The 25,328-nt window shown below is 45.9% G+C and overlaps 1 protein-coding gene across 1 annotated transcript in view; it reads left to right on the top strand.

Annotated features, from left to right (window-relative positions):
* The first annotated feature begins 708 nt into the window (after window positions 1-708).
* Window positions 709-25,328, top strand: part of LOC119441531 (pancreas transcription factor 1 subunit alpha) — a 34,668-nt gene continuing 10,048 nt past the window's right edge. The window contains exon 1 of the mRNA XM_037706144.2: window positions 709-998. The gene's annotated coding sequence lies outside the window, so the exon portion shown is untranslated. The remainder of the gene's footprint in view (window positions 999-25,328) is intronic.

The raw sequence follows: 25,328 nt of genomic DNA on the forward strand, positions 1-25,328 counted from the left end.
TCGGAAATCGTGGAAGTGCAGCTAACCAATGCAGTCAATCATCGCTTGCTTTTGTGACTGCGGACACTTGCCGATGTTCCGGTTGGCCTGTAGCGTGTCTAGCGCAAACTGGACGGCATTGCTTTCGTTCGCGCACCTGGCTTCTCTAATGCGAATGTCACTAAAAGTGTACGTAAAAAAAGCTGAACGAGCGGGACCCGAGTACAGGGAGCCATTGAAGAATGCCCCCCCCCCCCCCCCTCTCAACCTCATTGTCCGTGTACACCTGAGGCAGGCGTGGAGGCAACATTATCGACTCGGCACGCGCATAAAGCTGCCCTCTCCAAGCCCAAAGCACGACGCACGCAAGAAACGGCGCGGCGACAGGTGCTCGTACTCTCCTGAGATCGACCACATCTGGGGTGCCCGCTCCGATAGCTTCCCTTTCCCTCGAATGAAGGTTCATGCTTGCTCTCAAACGCGGGGCTCTAGCGGGAGGGGGCAGTTTCCAGTTAACGGGAAAGGCGCAAGACCCCCCCAAGAGAAACACGGACAATCCCCGCCCCCTACGCGCGATCGATAATCCGCCGTTTCGCGAGTCGCGCGCCGGATTGGACCGCCTCTACGATGACGTCACCATTGTTGGGGGCGGAGCTTGGTCGGTCATCCGGAAACACGCCCGTATCCGCGCTCGGTTTGGTCGATACTTTGGAGAAAGGCCTGCTTGGATTCTGTGCGAATAGTTCGCCTCGTTCCACCGTAAATGTCATGGCGCGCTCCGAATATAGTGGCGAAGACGGTACGAGACGGATGATTGGAGGAACGATAATGAAGAAAGCGTTGCAGCGAAGTGTACTTATTTAAAATAATTGAACGGGGATTTCTTGCTTTCTCGAGCGTTTCAATGTTCGTGACCTGGAACTTACACGCCGTTCTGTCCAGCGACGGGGAATAATATAGCGACGAAAGAAGAAATGTGATCATCGCGGCCTGCGTGGCTAAGGACAGCGAGAAAACAGGTCAGTGTATTCTTCAGCTTGCCATATTTAGACCGCTTATTATTATTCTTATTATAAACACTTAATTATACGCATTTCATGTATTAAGCGAGAGATAACACGAAGACACGTCGTCTTCTGCCTCTTCGACATATTTGCAACGGCTGCCTCTTACGTTCTCTATTTCAAAATGTTACCGAACTTCTTTTCAATTCTAGAAAATATTCGCAATGGTATAAGTTATTCGAACGTCTTACCTTTCGCAAATGTGCAAAGGAACACCGTAACGAAAACAAGGTGTTATCGATAATTTCTTATCGGAAATGTTGCAAAGAGATATGTCACCCGTTTCTACACAGAATAAGTGTAATAATATAAGTCGCTGGCACACGGAAATGAACCAGTTCTAAGAATATGAGAAAAAATACATATAGCACTTCCGCAGTCTGCGTCAAGGTACCTCAGCAAACATAAGTTGAGAACACAAGCAGCACTCGATGATAGAACAACAAAAAATTTGGGGGCGCGGAATATAGAAATTGCCGCATAATGTTGCCACTGAACACAAAAATCAACGTGCGCTTCACCAAAGTCAAACACAAAGAGAAAATTGCACATTTATTACCACTCTGTACAAAATAAAACAAAAAAGAAACAAACTTTGCAGCAGTTTTGAAGAAATACTCAAGAAAAACAGCTAACACTAAGTTAAATCTGAGAACATGGCAAGCCCCTGAGCAATTTCTCCAAAATGATATTGCCATGGTTGCCAGCCGAAAGTAACGTATAACTAATAAGCGGCACTTAACATATTGACTAAAAAAATACACGAAACAAAATTAATTTAAGGAGCTCTTTCTGGTTGGATGAGTTGCTGCTAGGTGAGTGATGTATCAATAACTCGTACACTTTGGTTCACAAATCAAAAGGAATTGATACAGAACTACACGCATCAACAGCCTAAGTTGGTTATTGGCCGCTCCAGTAAAGAATACAAAATGGCAGCTGTGTAAAACGAAACAAAACAAGAAGCGTCATGACAGCATATTTATATTATATCACCACAGTAGAAAAGAAGTCATGTAACTGCGACGCTCCATGGACCGAAAAAAAAGTTATAACACATCTTAATTATGCAAAGAAAACGTTTCGGAATCACACTTAAAGTTTCTTGCTAAATTTCCAGAAGTAATCCTCCGCGAGCAAGCAGTAGGCGGCGTCGACGTAAAACATTGTTCAGAATAATGTTGTGGATCCGCTCACAAAAAATTCTGATATGTTATCATACATTATAATAATAATAACACCGTAACCGCTCTGTCGTGGTGGTTCGAGCAGCTGACTAAAAATTTTTTTCTTAGTTATATAGCCAATAGCCGGAATTTCTGTCCGTGGAATTTCGTGATGATACAGTGGGCGATTGATCGACCAACCGGAGGAAGGCATTACGCGAAGGCGCATTTGTGGTTTGTATAAGACTATCACCCTTAAAAGACGACGTATTAGTTTTGTAACTCACAACATTGATTGAGATAGAAAGTAACACACAAATTGTTCGAATTTGTAAGGATAACTAATTCTTAAACCGGGACACAAAGGCACCAGTTCTTTTAATAGAACGTGTTGCTGCACTAGTTCCTATGCAATTGCAGGCTTAACAAGCGGACACCTTAAATGAAACAGACCTAGCGCTTGTCTTCTGTCGGCTTTCTTTTGTCCCGGCTAAGGTGGGCGCTTGTTAAATCCTGCAAAGTAGCACTCTTATTCGGTGATCTGAATTCTTGGTGTAAAGCTTTCAATCGTTACTGGTCTATTACATCGTGCGCAAATTGAGAAATAAGATGGGAAGCGACCAAAAAGTACTTTCACACAATATATGGGCCGAATTCACAATGGTTTTCATTCGTAAGTGCTCTCTGCGATTATCCGGCCGCCTTGCATAATATTCTGTCCGCCACCAGGATTCGCTGAAATGGCCTTTAACGAACAGTTCGAGCGTAAGAGGTTTTTATGAATACGGAGTATGAATCCTGCAAAGATATTCGAACGCCCGAAAACGAGGTCAAAACAACTACGCCGGAAGAACTCAACATCAACGTATTCCAAGGATGCATCACTGTAATGGCCGGGGTGGCGGGTGGGAGGATAGAAAGGCAGTAATATTGGGGTATATTCTGAATGACGTTAACATATTTTTGTGCTGGATGCCAGCAAATCGTTTTTTTAACACAGATACATTGTTTTATCGGAGGGGCCACGTACGTGAGTACAATGAATAATGGTTGCTGACCAATCATTATTATGGCGCGGTAATTATGAAGTGTAAAATGTACACGGATGACAGTGTTTGGAACAGGAAAGTTCGCGCCATCGAGCTGCCCTGCTGAAATTCTTGCTAACCATGGCACAATGAGCAAAACCAGTGCATGAGCTAATTCCTGGTGCTGTATCTGGCTACACTTCACGTTTATTCCAACACAAGATGTTCCCATTTGCGAGCTTCACTAATACCGTTTACTTGAATGTCGACATACTAGGTACAGCACCTGCTGCTCGCTGGGCACAACAGTCTTAAGGGCTAAAATAGCAGCACAGATATGAAAGCAGTTCATAGTTCTCTTTTATTGCAATAACCATCATAGGGAGACTCCAAGCACATTTCTGCCGTCGCTGTCGCCGTGATGTTCCGTGTAAAGTCCAAACACGATAACATCTTCGCTGCGCGCCGTACGCTGTATGTGTGAGTGAGAGCTTGTGAGGGTCAGCCGACGACCGCGGCTCAATCTCGCGAGTGCGGAGGAGAAAGGCGCCGCGGAAGCGCGCCGTCTTCTGTCGCGCGTGAGGCAAAGGGTGGTCAGGAGAGGGAGGGGGTCGTCCTGCTCCAGCGGCAGCTGTTTACGGCGCGGCCGCATGTGCTCCGTATCTTCACAACGATCTGCGACGTGGACAAAGTGCGCGCCCGCGCGGGCCTCATCTTCAAAGCAATCTGCGATGTGGACAAAGCGCGCCCATTGCCGGTAGCTTCGTGAGCGCTGTGCTTTTGCGTTGAAGCGAGACACATCACGAAGGTCAATGCGCTCGCTGGCTGATGCTGCCGCGCTTCCTGATTGCTTGAGAGGGAGTTTACGCAGTCATCAATGCAGATGTGTTCAGGTTTACCTGCGCGCGCGTAACACCGTGCTTGTTAATCTAATTAGTGAGCGAATGTTCGCAAGTTTATACGGCCGATAAATCTAATATCCTTAATTCGCATAGTTGTCTACTAATTTGCTATCGCAACCGATGCTTCGCCTTTCGGACGAAACTGCCACTTTTGTTTTTGAGGAGCGGAGAAACCGTAAGCTGAAGTCATCGGTAATTCTTAAAATTATGTTTGTCCAAATGTTCTTCCAGTCCAGTCCATCGAATAGCTTTTCGTAGAGTTTGGGGACGAATGCGAAAGAATTTTTTTTGCGTAAGTGCTATTATGCCATTGGCCTTCACCGTGTCCCATGTCCAACATGATCATTGTGCGGCGTTCACGTTTGTGCGTAGTTCAAGCGCAAAAAGTTTTTTTTTTTTTGCAAATGGGACCAGGTCTTTCAGAAATCGGCTCCAGATTCACTTGCGTGTGTGTCACCCGAGAATGGTCGAAGCAGGGGTGACCTTCAGGGGCGAAACTCACAAACCTTTTGATTTGTAAGTGCTGCTTGCCAATGGCTGCTTGCCCTCCCTAACAACAATTATGTCCGTCATCACAACCAGCTGACATGTGACGTTGCGAACACTTATAACTTAAGTGCCTTTCTGTGAATACAGGCCGTGAGCCTTCATAAAGAAAAAAGAATGTCAGTTTCGCCATAAGTGCGAAGCAATGAATGCTATAGCATAGAATTCATATTACACGAATTCTAAGACACGTAGCTGTAGTGGCAGTATGAATTGAAGTAAAGGTAAGCTAAGTGAAAACGATCTGTTGTGCTAAGGATGCTTTGTTTGAAACCTGCCATCGCACAATTTGATTTATGCTTATTAATTAGAGCCAACGCCTTTCTTAGCGACTCTACCAGCACTTTTGCGTATCGTATATGTGTCAAACCTCCTTCCTGGGCCGATGCCGGATGTAGTGCAAAGTAGCACCAATAAAACGACATCAATTTCAGGTTTGAACTATGTTATTCTTTCGCACTTCTAATATTTAGGTCTGACAAGAGAGAGAGAGAAAGAAGGGGAAGAAAGACAAGGAGGTTAGCCAGTGTAAATACCGGTTTGCTAACCTGTACTGGGGAAAGGGGTAAGGGGAATAAAAGGTGATAGAAGAAAAAAATTGAAAGAAAATTCGCGCAATTACGCGACCCTACGCGCTACAACGTTCAAAGCCGGTCGCACAATTCACAAGCCCTCAAGAACTTCAGCAGAGCCCTTAAGGCCTTGAGTGCCGAAGCCCGTCTAGACCAGTGTCCTAAAACTTTTTCCTCTGTGAGGGGGCGATTGTCCAGTTTTTCAAGCGCAGTCGCGAGCACTTTTCTTGCCACATTGTAGCGGGGACAGTCACAGAGGAGGTGCTTGATTGTCTCCTCGCAGCCACAGTTGTCGCAAGCAGGGCTGTCAGCCATTCCAATGCGGAAGGAATGGGCGTTCGTGAATGCCACGCCGAGCCAAAGATGGCACAGAAGTGTTGCTTCCGCTCGTGGTAACCCTGGTGGAAGACGGAGTTGCAGACGTGGATCCAATCTGTGGATGCGTGCGTTGCTGAAATCACTGGTGTTCCACAGAGTCTGCGTAAGCTAGCGTGCGAGGGAACGAAGTTTTGTGGCGGCGTCTGTTCTCGACAGTGGTATCGATACGATAGGGGCACCATCGTGGGCCGATCGGGCAGCGTCATCCGCAGTGTGATTTCCCGAAATTCCGCAGTGACCCGGTATCCAATGGTAGATGATGTTGTGCCCCTTGTCGGTTGCGTGATGGTGAAGTAGTCGGATGTCTGCGACTAATTGTGTGTTAGGTCCGTGGTTGAAAGGGGACAGCAGGAACTGGAGAGCTGCCTTCGAGTCACAAAAGATGGACCATGGCTGTGATGATTTGGGACCAATAAATTCCAGAGCAGCACGGATAGCTGCGAGTTCTGCAGCCGTCGATGATGTAATGTGAGATGTCTTGAATTGGATGGTGACAGATTTCACGGGAATTACCACTGCTCCAGCTGAACTTTTGGAGGAGACAGAACCGTCCGTGTAAACGTGGGTGCGTTCTCTGTGCTTTTCATGCATGAATGAAAGCACGGTTTGTTTCAGGGCGAATGACGACATCTCCGTTTTCTTTTTGGTACCGGGAATTACAAGAAGGGCTTGGATTGGATGCAGACACCACAGTGGCAGAGATGGTCGTGCTGAAGGCGTGAAGTTCAACGGTAAAGTTCCATGGTTGGCGGCAATAATCCTGCTAAACGCTGAACGAGGTCGAGCAGCAGGAAGGGAGGCAAGATGATGCGATGGAAGTCGGGCGAAGTGCCTGATGTGCATCCTTAAAGCGTCGACTTGAATGTATGTATTGATGGGGTGGTCATGCGCGATGGCTATTGTTGCTGCCGTGGATGCACACCTGGGAAGGCGAAGACATATTCGCAGAGCTTGAGCTTGCACAGACTGGAGGGCACGGAGGTTGGTCTTACCGGTCCCACTCAGTACAGGTAAGCTATAGCGTAGGAGACCCAGGAAGAGTGCGTTGTAGAGTTGTAGCATCGCCCTCACAGATGCACCCCATGACTTTCCCGCGAGAAATCTGAGAACATGGGTTACCATGGCCAGCTTCTTTTTTAGGTGGGAGATATGAGGATACCAGGAGAGGTCTCGATCGATTATCACTCCTAGAAAACGGTGCGTCTTCTCGTAGATGGTTGGCTGTCCATTAATTTTGACGACATACGGTTTCATTGTTTTGCGCGTGAAAGCGACCATAGAGCACTTCTCTGATGACACCTCCAGACCTCGTGCTCGAAGATCCCTTGTGTCACTGTGGCCGCTTTTTGTAGTCTGGTGCGCACCTGGGGACGCGTAACTCCTGATGACCAAATGCATATATCGTCCGCATAGATGGACACATAGACGGATTGTGGAAGGGAATGAACCAGGTCGATGAGCACTAGATTAAATAGAGTGGGGCTCAAGACTCCACCTTGTGGTACGCCACGGTAGGTGTTGTGCTGCGATGTCACACCATCCTCTGTTTGCACGAAGAATGACCTGTCCTTCAAATAGCTGAGTATCCATCGAAAAACAAGGCCACCTAGGCCGACATCGCCCAAAGCGTCCAAGATGGCTCGATGCGTTATGTTGTCATAAGCGCCTTTAACGTCCAGGAACATCGCCGCTGACAGTCTCTTTAGGGTTTTTTCGTGCCGAACCGACGAGACAAGATCTATGACGTTGTCTATAGAAGAGCGTCCGCGTCAGAAGCCTGCCATAGCGTCAGGGTATATCTCGTACCGCTCTAGGTACCACTCCAGACGTGTCAGTACCATCCTCTCCACCACCTTTCCTAGACAACTGGCCAGAGCAATGGGACGATAAGAGGCCACGTCTAGAGGTGATTTGCCTGGTTTGAGCAGAGGCACAAGGCGGCTGGACTTCCATGCAGCAGGAACCATTCCTTCACGCCACGAATTATTGTACACGTCCAGAAGAGCATGCCGGGCTGTTTGACCGAGGTTGGCAAGGGCTGCGTACGTCACCCCGTCAGGCCCAGGGGATGAGGAACGTCTGCACGCTGCCAATGCCGCTTGCAACTCCTCGATCGAAAACAGATTGTCCATACGAGAATCCCTCGAGATAGGAACGTCATAGGGATCATGCGCGGTGCACGAGGACGGTTGGCCGGCAACTTTCAAACAGAAGTCCTCCGCTACGTCGATCTCTCGGCGACCTTGGTAGAGAGCCAGGCATTTAAAGGGGTGGCGTTGTTGCGGCGGTGTTCGAAGACCGCGCACCGTCCTCCATATATATGACAGGGGTTTATGTGGGTCAAGGGAATCACAGAAAGGCTTCCACCTTAGAGACTGCAGTAAGTTGATCCGACGCTGGATCTTCTTCTGTATGCGTCTCGACTCCCTTAAGTCGTATATGGACTTGGTGCGCCGGTAGCGTCGTTCAGCGCGACGGCGAGTTGCTCGGAGGCGTTCCAATTCCGCTTCGAATTCGGAAAATTTCGGTATAGGCCTAAAAACGCTTGTGGCCTTTTGAGCAGCGTCATTAATTAACTCCTCGATGTTTCCAGGTACACAGTTCTGAGAATTTTGATACATCTGATCCATGAGGAGCGCGTATTTCGGCCAGTCGATGCGATGAACTGTGGTATAGTGTGACTTGCCGATGCCTTCAATCTTGACATATGTTGGGACATGGTCACTACCATGCGTTTCGTTCTCTGAGAACCATTTCACACTGCTACTGAGGGATCTTGAAACAAAAGTTAAGTCCAGGCAGCTGCTGTAAGTCAATCCCCGCAGAAAAGTGGGACTTCCATCATTTAGGCAGCAGAGTTCATGGTTCGACGCGAAGGTTAGCACACGTCGTCCTCATCAATCTATCTTTAAGCTTCCCCATAGCGGATGATGCGCATTGAAGTCGCCGGTAACAATCCATGGTCCAGGTGTCGCTTTTAAAATTGCACTTAGTCTTGCGTTGTTAAATCGGCTCGAAGGTGAAATGTACGCACCTACGAGCGTGAGTGTGACGTTCTTGCATTTTACGGTCAAGCATACGTACTGATTGTCGTCAACAGGTGCCACTGGGTGTAAAACATAAGTGATATCACATCTGACATAAACGATGACTTTGCTGCGGTCGCTACAGGTGCCAGACATGAAAGCTTCATATCCTCATAAAGGGGATCGCGCTCTCAATGTTTGGCTCACAAATAATGATGATCGGAAATTTGTTCTTAAAAACAAAGGGACGAAAGTGCGAAATGCGGGATTTAAGGCCACGGGCATTCCACTGGAAGATAGACGCTTCCTTGACTTGTTTAAGGAACGAGTGCAGAGGAGCAGCCATGGTGCTTCTCAAGACTGGACAGTACCGGATTCATCGCATCCAGTATCTGAAGCGCACCTCGAGCCGCCGGAGTGTGTATTGACGTCAGGAGAACACGGAACGTGTTCATAAGGGCCCTTGTGACAACTTGTTTGTCGTCTTCTTGGCTGCTGTCCGAAGGTGAAACATGATTTGGCGAGCGTGCGTCATGTAGCTTCTCCGCTGGTTGGTCTAGCCTCGGCAAGCGAGGCCACTCCTCGCGTGAGGCAATCACATTTGAGACTTTCTGCGTAGGATCCTCGCTGCTAGTATTGCTAGTTGTCTGTGGAAGTGTGTGGACTGTCGGCGGACGCGGTGCATCCTTAGCAATAGCAGTGGGTTTCCTCGAAGATCTCCAGCGATGTGAACGCCGGCGTCGCACCTTAGCGGCAGCCTCCCTGTGCGACGAACCATCCCTGACCATTTGCCTCAAGACTTTCATCTCCTTTTTCAGATGTGGGCAATTCTGGGAAGATGCGTCTTGAGAGCCTTGGCAATTGGCGCACTTTTGGTTTTCTGCACGACAGGCGTCGGAGCTGTGCGACCCAGAGCATCGTGAGCACACGGCTGTCTTTGTGCAAACTGCACTAACGTGCCCTATCCTTTGACACTTCCGGCACTGAAGCGGCTTTGGCACAAAAGGCCCTACTACTTGTCGAAAGTGACCGACCTTGACGTGTGATGGTAGACTGACCTTGATGGTGTGATGGTGACCGACCTTGACGTGTGATGGTAGGTCTGACAAGGTTTTAGATAAAAGGCAGGCGCTGTCCGTGCATTGGTTCATGACGTTTGTTTGTGGCTGGAATTCTCAAATTTCCGAGCAATAATTTTGGCATGAATGGAAGACGTGGTATGAGCAACTTTAGGGACAAATAGATGTTCTAAAATAACCCGCATATACAGCACTCCATATAGCATGGCATGGCATATAGCATACATATACCTAAGTATATAGGAACCTCACGATGACGCCAACGGCAAGAATTCGTGTGGAGTGTCCGTATAATTGCTGTCGCAATAAAAAGTGCTTACGCTAAATGTGCCCGTGAGCGCAAATACTAGCCAATTGAAATGGCGAACATACTATTACAGAAAGCAGCGGTGAATGTCAAAAAGTACTGATACGAGCGGGAAGCTTTGTGAATTTGGCCCCTGAGCTCGCATTCACAAAACGCTCTTGCACTGTAATTATTCGTAACAGAAAATTCTAAGCCAAGAAGGCGCTGTATATATTCTTAGTGAGTTAAGGTGACCGGCCGAAGGCAAAAAGTACTTACGAACCAAAAGATTTACGAGCTCATCCGTTTTTATGCCGATCGCTACCATGCGTGGCAAGCGCCCGAAGACCGGCCAATGGGTTCTTCTTGCGTACAAGAACTTGTGAATAAAATCCACCGCCAGCGTTCGCAAAAACAAGACATTAGACTATTGCGACCTTGGAGGATCACTACTCTAGCTGATGAGAAATCATCAACTGTCGTAGTTGATAAAAAAAGTTGTTGCAGTTTCACCTGAAAGGTGAAGCATCAATTGCGATAGCAAATTTGAAGAGAGCTATACGGAGTAATGATAGCAGCTTTATCAGCTGTATAAACTTGGACATGCAGCAGCACCGGCAACACGCAGAACTGTTGTCGACGCCGTCGGCGTTTTGCCCGCGTTCGCTCAAAATGCGTACGGCGTTGGTGACTGTTGCCGGAGCCTCTGATATAAATAGGCACTTGGTGCCGCAGCTAAACGTCGCCTCCCTTCCCTCCCCCTCCCCCCACGGCCTTTCGTGCGTCGGAAGAAGGCACGTTTGCTCTACATATATGGTGATTGTAGAGGAGGAAAGAGACGCCTACTTCTGCAGCCCTTAAGGGAGCACAGAGCAGAACGCGCGTTTGTTCTCCGCCGTGCGTTCACTCCCCGTGAAAGCGCGCGTCCCTCGCGCCCTTTCACTCGCACATACAGCGTTCGGCGCGCGGCGACGATTTCATCTCCATTGACGTCATACGGAACCTCACGGCGACGGCGACGCCGACGGCAGAAATCTGCTTTTGAGTGTCCATATAATTGCTATCGCAATAAAATTATCAACTACGACACAGCAGGTCGCAATAATACACGAGTTTGCTTCGTCTCTTGATAAGGCAAATCAAACTGATACTATTTGTTTAGATTTTAGTAAGGCCTAGCTTTGACCTTATGACATGTATTAAAATAATTTTAAGTTACACGGCATAGACCTTCCGATTAACCTCAATAAATGGATTCGCTCTTATCTTCCCAATAGACAACAGTATGCTCAAGTAAGCATGTCCGGCATACTACCCGTATCATCGGGAGTCCCTCAGGGCAGCGTTCTGGGACCTGTACTTTTTTTTGGTTTATATAAATGACATCGTTACATCAATACATATATCAGAAGAAAATAAACTACTTTTTGCCGGTGGCTGAATACTTTTTAAAAGCATTAATACCGCGAAGGACCAGCAATGCCTCCAAACCAACTTGCATGCCATTTAAAAACGGTGCGACGATTGATCTATGAAATTAAACAGGGAAAAATCTGCTTGCATGCGTATATCAATTAAGAAATGTCCTCTTAATCATGCGTATTTACTCAACAACTGTCCTTTAACTGAGGTCGAGGAGTACAAATATTTAGGCGTTACAATTACAAATCGCCTTGCATGTCCCCGCCATATTAATAAAATCTGCTCGTCTGCGTCGAACAAGCTCGGCTTCTTGCGGTACAAGCTGAAAACAGCACCATCAGATATCAAACTATTTGCCTATAATGCTTTTATACAACCGAAATTAGAATATGCAAGTGCTGTCTGGGACCCACATCTAAAGAAATGACATTGAGAAACTTGAGATGGTGCAACTAAAAGCGGTTTGTTTCATCTTCAGTACTTACGAGAGGAACACGTTAGCCTGTTCATTCGCCGTACCACCACGTGTCCCGCGCACCAGAGGTGGCAATGGCGGTGGTTGAACGATTTGGGGATTATCACAGGTTAACGCGTTAGCTCGAGGATCTACAAAGCGGGCGATGGCGTCCACTTCTAACCCCAACCCCTCACACTATCTCTCACAATATCCCATCAATTTAAACGTCAAAGATATCCTTGCTCATCAGCGCGCAGTCCGCAGAAAATACCAGCCGCCTTACCGACAACTTGGCGGTGAAGAGGCCGCCAATTGACGCAAAATACAGACCGGGGTATTCCTCCATCTAAAAATGCTAAACGCCATGTATCCCACTCGCTATAGGGCCAAGTACCCTTGGTGCGGTGGCGTACCCACCCTAACAGATGCAACCTGGGAGTGCACTAAGCAACCTCATAGGCCAACGAACAATATCATAATGAAGCACTGGGAGGCACAGCTGGCCCGTTCCGACTTGGCAAGACAAAATCTACGGACACAAAATCTGAAAATTTTACGAAAATGCTGAAAATGAATCCTCAGTGTGTGATTTCACCGAAAAGAAGCAGTCACTTAGCTCATTTTTGAGCCGATGGCTTTATTTTTGGCGTTTTTGTGAGCGCGTCCCTCGCCGCCCGACCCGCGGGAGTTGGAAGGCGTGACGTCACGACACCCTCGTCGGATAGCCGGCCGGCCGCGGTCATTCGAAGCGCGCCGACGCCGCCATCGCGAGCATGGATTCGAGTTCTGGTGCCTCTACCAGCGATGAGTACACGTCTGAAGACGAGGACCATTCCAACTTGGCAAGAAATATTACTGCATACGGTTACGAGCCTTCCGCGTCAAGCGACGAAGAAGAGCAGGCGACCGTGGAAGTGCCGGTCAGGTTTTCGCGAACCGTAGCGTGAAGATTTCGCTCTGCAGCAGGCACTTGTGCAAAAATTATTTGTAATTTCCTCTGTAAACTTGCTTTTCCAAGCGCGCATGCAGGCGAAGCAGCTGCGGGGTACTTCAGCACTGCGTGGATGACTGAATAGTAGTTTACGCCGTCGGTGTGAGCAATTGCAGTGAGGTATCAGTACCTCCGAGGCTCTCACGTCCACTTCGTCAGCCGAACGACAGATGGCAGCACCTGTCTGGCGTTCTGCTCCGTTTTTTCTGCTTTTAGCCTGTGCAAAAGCAGAGCTGTGTGTGTGTGTGTGTGTGTGTGTGTGTGTGTGTGTGTGTGTGTGTGTGTGCGTGTGTGTGTGTGTGTGTGTGTGTGTGTGTGTGTGTGTGTGTGTGTGTGTGTGTGTGTGTGTGTGTGTGTGTGTGTGTGTGTGTGTGTGATCTCGTCAGTCACGCTCGCTAGTCTTGTATTGCTTTAATATGCTTTGCCAACATTTTTAAAGACATTACTGCCTTCGTGCCCAGCCTCGGGCATGTCGCCCCAGCCTCGCCCTCACACTGCTCAAGAAGGCTGCAAGTGAACGAAAACAGTACCGACATCTTTTCGCCTCCTCTTTTCCAACGCGCCGCTGATCATTTCTGCCTTGCGTTTTCGTGAGAATACCGATGGCACAACGTCAGGCTTAAGCATTGCCTTTTGAGCGGCATGCCGAGGCTTTTCAGCACAGCTGGGCTGGTCACATAATCATCGTCTTCGAAGTGGTTCGCGCAAACAAAAATTTTTTAGAGGTCTCAAGGCTGGGCGTGATGGCTGACAGGCAGGTATCCAAAGTTTACGCACCTTCTCATCTCTGGGAAACGTGTGCGACGGCGTGTCACGACCGACGATGCTGTTATAACAGCAATGTCTGGGCATTTCCTTCCGCCGCGACGAACGCGCCGATACCGGAGCGACGACCGCGGGAAGGCGCATGTAAGACGCACCACCTGCGTGGATCGAGCACCGTCGGGGATAATGTTTCGGACGGACCAAGTGCGAAGATCGCCGAAAGGGGTTAAACAAACGCTGCAAGGGACCGACACCCCCGGAAACACTGCGACGGCTGTGGCCTACCTTGGCCGCGCGCGCGCGCGGGTGGGTGTTATGACGTCAAATTTCAGCTTCTGCCAGCGGCCGCTTGGAGGCAAGGTGCAACAGAAAATTGCAAAAAAATATGTTCCTAGTTCTTTTTTTCAAAGCAGCTTGTGGTATTCACCATTTTCAACAGTTCAACTTTTGTTCCGACGCAAAAAACAACCCGACAACTTGTGTGTCAGTATCTCTTTAAGTAACCAGGTACGGCAGGCAGCAGAGGCCAGTGGGGCCCTGGACTGAGGGGCACCGACCACCGCGCCTTTACATGTTTTCCTGTCAAATAAAGTATATATACATATATATATATATATATATATATATATATATATATAATCATAAGAAGCCAACAAACAATGATATCAATGACAGCATGGGGGGAAAGTACTTGTACTTAATAATTTAATTAGAGATGATCAATAAATGGAAATGAAAGTCGATCAAAATTAACTGTCCGCAGATTGGGAACGATCCCACGTCTTTGCATGACGCGTGCGATGCTCTTACCATTGAGCTACCGTGGAGCCATTTTCCCATACACTTTCTGGGGTATTTATATTTTACAACTAGAACTAACCCTGGGAGTGTTAGCCAGCACCACCACTCACAAACCTAAGCGGCGGATGTGGAACATCCTTTCTGCCGCAGGCGTCACGAGCACGTGATCCTTTTGGGTGATGGCAACTGGTCAGTAAACCCAGATATGCTAACTGAAGGCATCAATGTTGCCGGATTTGAGCCCTCGTTTTATATATATAAGGTTAAAAGAAGTGCAGGCGCACATAGAAAGCCAAAAACATTGTAATTTCGACGTTTCGGCCGGGGTCCGGCCTTCATATATTTATTTATTTATTTATATAGCATAGGAATGATTCACCAACAACGATCATGACCACTAACAGCCTTCCTGTCTTACAGTAGAGAAAAGCGATTACTAGACTAGAGTTTCTGCACTCGCTTTACTTCCGTAAATTTAATATTAGCCCTGAAACCTACTTAAGACGCCGACATTCTAGAGAGACTAGACGTACGCATGCTTACACTCTTGAACCATACTTATCGCGCAGTAATCTTTTCATGGATTCCTTTATTTTCCTCGGACGATTAATGAATAGAACGCTTTACCATCTGAAGCCTTTTTGGAAATGGATAACCCTCAATTTCAAATTATGTATGTTTTTCATCATGACCACAGGATTCAAACTATGATGACTGTCAATATCGCATTGCTTATAAATGTATGTGACGAGTGTTTTGCGGTGTTGCATGATTTTTAGCCTTATATTGTTACTATAGTTTACTCTACTACTGAACCCTGGTTTCACTGCCTCTATTTTTCTATATGGCTTGTATTTATTTGCTATTTTTCTTTGTATTATGCCACGCCTGCTTGGTCTACGGACTGCAGTAGGTTCTAAATAAATGAAATAAATAAATTACCAACGAAGCTATTTCTTTCGAGTATTTGCGTTCAGGGGTGCTATAACGCAAAATGATTCCAAACTTTTTTGGTTCCAATTTCTGCAATCAGCCTCCACGATTGGTAAAACATTTTCGGGCCACTTCCAACTTCGCCTGTCTGTCACGCGACGTCACGAAAAGCGCGATAGCTCCCCATCTGATATAACGTATACACACTCATTATGCATGATTAAACCGCACAAAAGAGAAATAATTATTCCTGATTCAACGCCTTTTCACCATTAGCCCTCTGCTATTGGTCCAATGCTTTCTGGCTACGCCACTTCACCTGTCTGTCACGCGACCTCACAAAACCGCGAAAACTCACCACGTCAAAGCGACGTGCACGCGAAAAAAATACATTCATATGCCGAAGAAAACTGAAAATATTTCTGAATAGCCACAGACTACCCCGTTCCGAAAGGAATAGAAGATGGCTGCCCGTCGATCGCCCAGGACCTCACGTCTCGCACCTGCCGGTGAGCATGTATTTATTTGCCCATGATAAACCTTTTTGCGTGGCAGTAAAATGTTATCGAGCCCTTTCGGCATGCATACGACATCGCTCTGCCAACTCTTCCTTGCTGAGGATCCACTTTAGCGGCATTCTTATCCTTGCGCTGCACGCCGCCGTGATTTTCGACCAGCCACCGCAAGCTAAGTAAGGCGAAGCGGACCAATCGTAAAAGCCGCCACCACCCTCTTCATGCGGTTATCTATTTTCACTGTGCTGGCTCGGCCCTATCGAAACCCTCTTCACTAGAGCGTGCTCCTCGCCTCTTGTCAGCCAATTAGATAAGAAAAACCGCTGAGTGTAGGCAATGTTATTGGTTTTGAAAGCGAGCAAAGGTGACCTCCTATAAACGAGGAAAGTGTTAGATTGGGTTGTTCAGGCAACGCTGCGGGTCACCGCCCGATGATTGCGTCGGTGGTTACGTGAGGAGTTTGGAATCAAAAACAGTTTGGAATCATTTTACATTATAGCGCCCCAGAATTGAACTTGCTTGTAATTAAACCCCAACCACTTCAAAACGTTGCCCGCCTGCGACTCACATGTTTAAAACATTGCCCACATATAATGCTTTCGAGAACTGGACTAAGGAACTTTTAGCAACGGCTATGTGCACATGTAACTTCGCATGCGCGTCAGCCATGATGTTCCCTCATTTTCACCACATTTGATCACAGTGGCTGTTATACTTCTTCGAGTACAGGTACGTAAATTATCCGCCGTTCTTAAAACACGCATTTAACGCTCTGAAGTGCTTGCATATGTATTTCACTGTAAAGTGCACATTAAGCCCACACCCTTAGAGCGTTGTATATCTATATGTGGATCATACATAACCTGTCCCCTATTCGTACGAAATATACACAGAATGACTTGTTTAGTTCACCTAGGACATTGCGAATATAAGCCAAGAATATGGTAAAAAAATCTAAGTTCAGTAAACATTTGCAACCATCGTTAAGAAACACCAAAATTTTTACGCGCATTAGCTTTAGAACAGCTTCAATTTTCACCGAATGTGAAGTCGGTGTCTTAGGACACTGAGAAGATCGAGAATAACGGCTCTTCAAGAATTTGAAGCAATTACTAAACAATTGTTTTCTAGTATCTCTAATCTAACTACGCACAATAAAATCCGCAAGCACACTGGCGATAATGTTTTCCATCTTAAATTAATTTGATAACGGTGAAGAATATAGTTCACCCAGGACACGGGGCTAAATTGTGCCTGGTTCCTAAAACACACCTGTAATGCTCTGCAGGGCTTGCGCACGTAATTCTCTTGAACTGGTGTATTAAACCCACAGACCTTGATATTGGCCTACAAATCACCCATAACCGTGTGCTTTACTTGCACCAAATATAAACAAAGTAAAGCTTTGTCCGTAAGGTTTCGATACTGATTTATTTTCTTCTCTACAAATGATTCCCCAAAACAAATGTTGGTGGGTATGTGTAGCGCCATCTTTTCGGGCTAACCTGAGCTATTTATGTTAATTGCTGTGGTAGCCGCTAGATGGCACTACATGTAGAAAAATACGTTGTCACTAGTCGTCTGCGCATTCTACTGTGAGTGAATGTGGAAAGATGGACGTCCACCTCGAACAGCGTGTAAACTTAAAATTCTGTGCGAAGCTTGGCAAGACAGCCACACAGACGTATGAGCTCGTTCGTGACGCTTACGGCAAAGAGACATTATCACGGGCGCGAGTTTTTGAGTGGCACAAGAGGTTCGTTTCGGGGAGAACGTCGGTGGAAGACGACACAAGGCAAGGGCGCCCTTCAACATCAGGGAATGAAAACAACGTGGCGCGGATCAGGGAGATCGTACAGCAAGACCGCACCTATAAAGCCCGGATGCTATCAGATGCTCTCGACATTAGTAGGGCCACATGCCACCAAATTTTGCGTGAGAACGTGGGAAACCAAAGCTGAACGCCACACTTGCGCCGCAATCCCTCACACAGGACCAGAAGGACACGCGGGCATCAGTGAGCGCTGATTTGCTCTCCGAGGCAGAGAAGGATGCTTCATTCGTCGACAGCATCATTTCTGAAGACGAAACATGGTATTCTGAATACGATACTCAAACAAAAAGGCACAACGCCGAATGTCAGTCCACAAGCTCTATGGCGTCGATAAAGGTGCGGCGACAGAAGACCAAAACAAAGATGATGCTGATAGTTTTTTTTTCGACGCCAGAGGTATCATACAACACGAGTTCGTCCCACAAGGGCAGACGGTGAATCAGGAATTTTATATCAGCGTGCTCCAACACATGCGTGATGCACTGCGACGCCATCGCCCTGACTTATGAGCATCTGGACTACTGGAGCCTTCTCCGCGATAACGCAAGGCCGCACATTGCTCTCAGGATGACTAAATTTCTCACCAAGCACAGCATTACTGTACCTCCCCATCCGCCATACTCGCCTGACCTCTCCCCATGCGATTTGTTCCTGTTTCCTCGTGTGAAGAGAGCCCTAAAACGTCGCTGGATGGGGAGCATGGAGGCCATTCAAGACGCCACGACAAAGGAGCTGACAGCCCTGCCAAAAGAAGCGCTTTTCCAACTGTTTCCAAGATCTCAAAAAGTGTTGGAAGCTGTGTATTGACTGCAAGGGAGACTATTTCGAAGGAGTGCTGCAGAAATGATTTCAATGATAAACGCATTTTTTAATGGCCTCAGTCTCAGAACTTTACGGACAAAGGTTGTAACTCGTGTAGTTCAATGAGCAAACTGCGAGCGCCTCGTAATTTTCAACAAATCTGAACTCGGCGTATATACATAGCTTTCTCTGGACATTAGGAAACATTGCGGATAATGACCGTAACACGCTTTTTATCACTTAATGAAGGAATGTTTTAAAAACTGCCATTTATTCACACATGGTAATTTCGCATGCTCATTAGCAGTAGCGTTTCCCGTATTTTCACTAAATTTAATGTTGATGGTAGCAGCAGTTTTCTCACGACAGCGTCCTAAGTTCTGCGTTATTCGTAAAAATCACCTTTCACGCTTCGGAGCACTTGCATACGCAATTTACTGCAAAGGCCTGAATTGGCCCACAAGTTCTGTGATTTGCCCGCAGATTACCCGTAAGCTAGCCCTAATTTTCACAGAAGACAAATGAATTGTACTGTTTTCTTCCCCGAGGAGATCGGGGAAAGGCACTATGAACACGTGGAACGCATGAAAATAGGCAACTAACGATTATTAAATAAGTTGTTTCCCGATGACATTTCAGAAAGATACATCAAAATTTCCTCACACATTACCCTTAAAATAGCCCCTATTTGCACTGAACGGGAATACAACAACCCTGGTAAACACATCTGATCACGGCTGACTCGCGTTTCCAAGCACTTGCTGAAAGACTAAATAAACACTGTATTATAATCACACAGCTTTACCTTCGCTTGCTCATTGGCCACAATGTTCTTCCCATTTTCTCCAAATTTGAACTAGGTGACAATTGCACTTCTCCCAAGAAACCGGGATAACTCTGGGTCATTCATAAAGCACATTTGACGCTCCAGTGCTCTTGCGCATCTAATTTATGTGCAACACAATTTGAACTTAGCCTGCCCAGCACCCATAACCAACGTTAGTAGAACCGGTCCACAGCCTTCCCCACATTTTCAGTAGACATAAAGTAAGTGCTTTGCTTAGGAGAACCACGAATGCTACTACGTGGTAGCTGTTTGGGCTATTTGATGATGCATTCTTTCATCGAGGAAAATGCCTTATTTTGCGCAGAGCTGATGATGAAGGAAAGAAGGTGGCAGGACAGAACACTCTGTCCAGTCACCTTTATTGTAAAGTGGGCGCAAAATAACGGTTTTCCTACTGCATGGCTCATAGAACGCATGAAAATGCGGGGAAATGAGGGTTCAGTAATTATTTGCCAGGCTCAAATTTAAACTGAAAACGTTAATGTTTCGCCGCACGTTACATTTAACTTGCGCCCCCAGCACTTTACTAAACACGGGGTCATCATTCTTACGCTTATGGCATTTTTGAAAATCGCCTGTTGCAGATACTGCATAACTGCATAATTCTTATTCTTGAGCTGCATAATTCGAAGAGGCGGACATTACTAGCACGAGATATCGAAACACATATTGAAGTGACTAAGAAAAATTCCTACTTAACTTCTCGAATTATTACGTTACGGCACCTATTGCAATTTACGCATCGTAGCTAGCGCTTGGCGAGCTTGCAAGACGTATGCATTTGAAATTATTATCTGCGATGACACCAGTTTCAAGACATTATTTCCCAGAGTGTGGGACGAAATACACGGACGTCTCAGTTACTTTTGTGCTTTCGTACCGAAAGAAAACTTCAGTCATAGGGCAGTCACCCATACCGCCGGAGTGAAAGAGTGTGCAATCTTTTTCGTGTTTTTGTGTATAGGACAACACGGCCGCGACACCAGACCATTAAAAAAATTAAGAATAGTGTGCAAAAAAACAATGTCAATTACCTCAGATTAGTGTCCACTGCGAAATTTTGAAGGGCTCTCACGGTACGCCTCTGGTTATGTCCCATGACACTAGGAAACTGCTGATAACAGCCCTATAAAAGTATAACGCTTTCGTGCACTTGATTAAGGAATTATTTTGCAAAGGCCGTCATTTATTGATGCACATAAACCCTTGCCTACACATCCCGTGTAAGATGTCCTTTATTCCATCACAATTCTGTGGCGCGGGGAGTTCTTTCGAGACTTTGTGCAAATTCCTGTGCCGTTCTTAAAAAAAACGCAAGGTAAAGCTCCGGAACGCCCGTACAAGTATTTTCCCATACAATTTGTCATTTGCATACGCACTTCAAACATTCGATACACGTCACCCATAAAATGGCCCTCATTTCCTGCATGGAAATATGGAATTTCCAACGCCTTTGAGTCTGCCAGGGCAGCGGGGCAACATTGTAAGCGTCTGATATAACTCCTCCACCATAAGATGATATAGCTCATTTCATTCAGCCTATAATTAATCATTGCGGCTCAATATTTCGAACAGACCACCCTTAATGTTCCATACATGGCTTCGGATTCTAAACTGGGTGAATAACGTACTTTCATAACAGCGTGACAACGCGCACATAACGATTTCGAGAGTTTGTAGTCACACTAACAGGTTCGCACCGAAATGTCGCAGTTTAGCCCGTATAGGGTGACGCATTGTAAATGGTTACATTATAGCTACTCGTACAAAAGTTTAAAAATACGCGCGGATGACATGGCAGCTACCAGGCGTCTCAGAACCTTCGCGGGATAAAAAGCGCCGCAAATGACGTTGTAGTCGTGGAATTTATTGGTATAATGGAGAAAACTGCAGCTGACACCATCGACCACCAAGGTACGAAGTTTGTATACCCATGTGAGGGATCTGCTTCCTTTTCAAGAATTTGTCGGTACTTACCAAAAGGAGGTTGGCTATAAAACGAGCTCGGCATCCTGCACACTTGAGCACTATATACTATACGCATGCAACTGTTGATTGAAAGATAAGCTCACTATTTATAATCGTGCACATGAGTACAAAACTTTACGAAGACGGACAGAGCACGAAATGCATTATTTAGACGATTGTCATAGTTGGGTATTATAATGCTAGCTGTTCTTCGGAAAAGAAAGCTTCATGTTCCTGAAGTCCTCCATCTTGGTTTCTAGTTCCCATGTGAATTCATGCTTTACAATGTCTGGTACAACAACAAAAAACGCGCCCAATGTCTCGAACACATTCAAGTATTTAAGGTAAACTTAACGCAAACTTCTAATACGATATTTTGAATAATTGAGAGCCAAATACCTGCAACCCATTACGCGTCAAGGAAGCAGTGGAAGAAATATACACTCGCTTTATAGACCTAATTGTAAGAATATGCTGCGCATGAGCAATAAAGGAATTGTAGGTGTTTAAAGGGGAGCTGAAGCACTTAAAAATAGTGAGCTTTCAACGCCTTATTATAAGTTTTTGCTCCCTGAATACAAAAATCATAGTTTAACAGGCCAGAAGACACCGCTAGGCGCTTTATTTCGGCAAAGGCAAGCTACAGCGTCTGCGGAAGACTCCGCGGGTCGGTTAACGGGATCTGATGGCGAAGAAGATCGGGACGTCATCTTAGCTATCAGCGAGGTGCGTGATTCGAATAGAGCACGCACGTGCTTTATCCTCGCGCCCGCTCTTTCGCCGCTGCGTTCGGCGCGCAAGGGGGACGGAGCTTCAACTAAAATTTGAACGGCGATTGCAGCGGTGCTGCGCGCATAATTGCGAAAATAACTGCAGGAGTTGAATCATACTGTGTCGGCCTTCCAAATCCCCCAAAATCTTCCAGTTATAAAACCGCTTGAGGCACAGGGTCGACGCGTGTAGTGGTGTTACTGGTTTTAGGACGAAGCCTGAAAGTCCTAGCAAATTTCATTTGAGAACACCTCATCAATATTCGGCAGGAGATAACTCTTTCGTCGGAAACACCCAGCTTTTATTTTGTAATAAGCATAGTATTTGCATAAACAGAGCAAAATTAATTGATCTGTGCACCAACTTCAATGGCAAAGCCGGCCGATGAAGCGGTAAATTATCACCGACAGCCATAGCAGAGATATGTCTTGTTTTCCAACGAGATTTTGTAGCTCGGCCGCTGCGCGAGAGTGCACGCACTATTTTGCAAGTGGTCAAATATACTTAGATCCCTTGAGGTGAAGAATAATACGTCATGTTTGCTCTTTCTGTAATGCCGCCTATGTTTTGAGCAAGGTACGGGTGACAGGGCCCACCTCATGCAGATGATTTCCGCCTTTAGCCTTGTCATCTAGGACAATCTTATGTCAAAACAATATGAAAGAAAACGATGTAGCCTACAGAATAAAACGCTACTTTTTTAAAGTTTCGTGTTTGCAGCAGCCATGTATGCGTTATGGCATCAACGCTCCGTTGCCGAAGTGCGAGGCAACATACGACGTGGTGTAGACCCATTGGTGAAAAGCATTCGCATTCTCATCTGGAAAACACTGCAAGGTGAATTGATGGCGTGCGGCGAGGACAATGTTGTGCACCGCTGATATACAAAATTCTAGACATTTAGTAGATAATGTTTGTCTAGAAACATCATATTTTTTTACCGCTTTATGCATTGTTCCATGCAGGACCGTTAGTAATGGTTATTTGTTTGTCTAGAGCGTGTATTCTGTTAACATCACTTCATTTTCGCTGCTTTACACGCAATGCTCTAAAATGCTGTTTCAATCGCCTGTCTCTGCAGTAAGCCGTTCGGCTGAGAAATTGCTACGTGTACTGCAGTTGGCATGAGCCGTATCACATTTGTTTACTCGATACAAGGTTAATTAGTTTTAATGAGTCAGAAAGCTGTTCTCAAGCTCCATAATAAGTTCCTTCTTTAGCTATAGTCACAATGGACCTATGGGCAAAGGCAGCCAGAGCGCTAGTTCGCTTTCTGCAGTCTATGGGTCTACGAGATAGGCTGTCATAGTGACGTGCGTCACTTCAACTTTGTATGCAAGTTCCCTGTTCTATACGCGCCTTTCTCCCTTCCTATCTGTTTATATACCGTTCCCCTGTGGGGGGTAGCAAACCGGTATTTTCTGGTTAGCCTGCCTGTTTTTGCTTTGTGTCTCTCTCTCTCTCTAGTCTTTAGCTTTCACCAAGAAAATGAAGACGTTTAATACTAGGTCGTTTAGCTCGCGAGCTAAGTGATTCTCAGTGGCGACGCATGCAGCTGGCGCTACCAACGCTACCAACTAGAGAGACACCAGCAAGATGAAGCGGCTGTACCATATTCACGCTTCCCTGACTTTTCAGTTAATGGGAAGCACCGTGGCATGCTCTATTTGTGTGTATTGTTGCATGCCTATGCATTTTTTTCGGAATATATAGCTGTACTCTTTCGACGCTTGTTGGTCGCATATTTAGTGTGCGCATAGATGCGTAGAGAGGGCGAAGGTGCTCCTGTTATGGAAGGTTTGTACTCGCACACGCACTGTTCGTTTTTGCGGCGCCGTTCCTTCGCTGTAAGCAGCGGCAAGCTGCTGTAAGCACTGCATCACTTTCTCTAACACATAATTCAATTGTGGTGTTCTGTACCTGATCAACTGGTAGTCGACAGTGAAGAACGTTTTCTTCGTTGTTTGTCAACGAAGATCTTGACTGTGTTAGCACGAGCCAGTGCTGATGATGATAGTTTTTTTGCGTACATTGATGCTACCAAAATCTGTACCTTATAACCAGCTTCGCTTGAAAAACTACAAACGTACGTGATACCAGCATGAACGATGAATACCTCTTACACTGTGTAACCTATAAAGCTTCGGCACATAGCCTTGAAGTATATGAAAGATATGAAATACAGTTCGCACAATACCTATAAAAGGCGCACTTGCTCGCTTAAGTTATACGAGAAAAACAGATCATTCGTTTAATACGGAAGAGTTCTTCTTAAGCTCTTGCGTTCGTCTTCGTCGTCTGCTTCCACAGCTGGCTGCGTTGCCGCTAACCATTCCAGCGTGGAATTTCACTTCTCGTCTGTTGGCATTATAGGGAGGCCGCGTTTACGGGGGTACGAGCCATTGCTAAAGAGGAAGCTTTAGCTCGGGCCCAACTACGATGCGGCCTATTCAAATACAAGTAAAACGCAGAAACGCTTTTCTGAGATGACCGCTGAACCGATTTTAATGAAATTTGTTGCGTTTGAGAGAGAAACTTCAATTCTGTAACTGATGAAGTGGAATTTCGATTTATGGCCTGAATTTTTGTTAAAATAATTTTCAAAAATTCAAAAGTTCGAAAAAAAATAGAAGCAGGAAGTTAACAAATTAATAGCTCAGCATCAAGCATAGATATCGGGGTTCTGTAAATGGCATCCATTCAATCATTTGAAGCGGACAAATTCGATTTGTAAATTTATATGTTACGTGAATCTGTTACGTTGTGTACAAGGGTTGTGCAAATGCTGTATTTCCATATTACTCATTTTTGTGATTCATGTATAACATATGATTTTTGTAAGCTTTAGATGTACTATTAGATGCAGTTACAGAATTGTGATATCATTTTGCATTGCTGAGTTACAGAGTTGTAAGCTTGATTGCTTCGTTTTCTGCAAATTTGCGATTTTTGCCATCTTTTACTAAAGAAATGACAACCTAAAAAGAAAATTCGAAACAAATTCACCAAATTTCAAGTTTTCCTTTTAAATGCAACAAGCCTCGTCAAATTTGGTGCTATGGCTGCCGAGAAAATGAATTCTCTTTTTACATCTATTTGCATAGGAGCACCCGAGCTAAAGCTTCCTCTTAAGGTGCTATGAGCCATTGATTGTCTTACGTAACGGACAGATTTAATTTTGAAGGAATTTAATTTCG

The sequence above is a fragment of the Dermacentor silvarum genome, chromosome 2 (genome assembly GCF_013339745.2).
Source record: "Dermacentor silvarum isolate Dsil-2018 chromosome 2, BIME_Dsil_1.4, whole genome shotgun sequence".
Classification (NCBI taxonomy): domain Eukaryota; kingdom Metazoa; phylum Arthropoda; class Arachnida; order Ixodida; family Ixodidae; genus Dermacentor; species Dermacentor silvarum.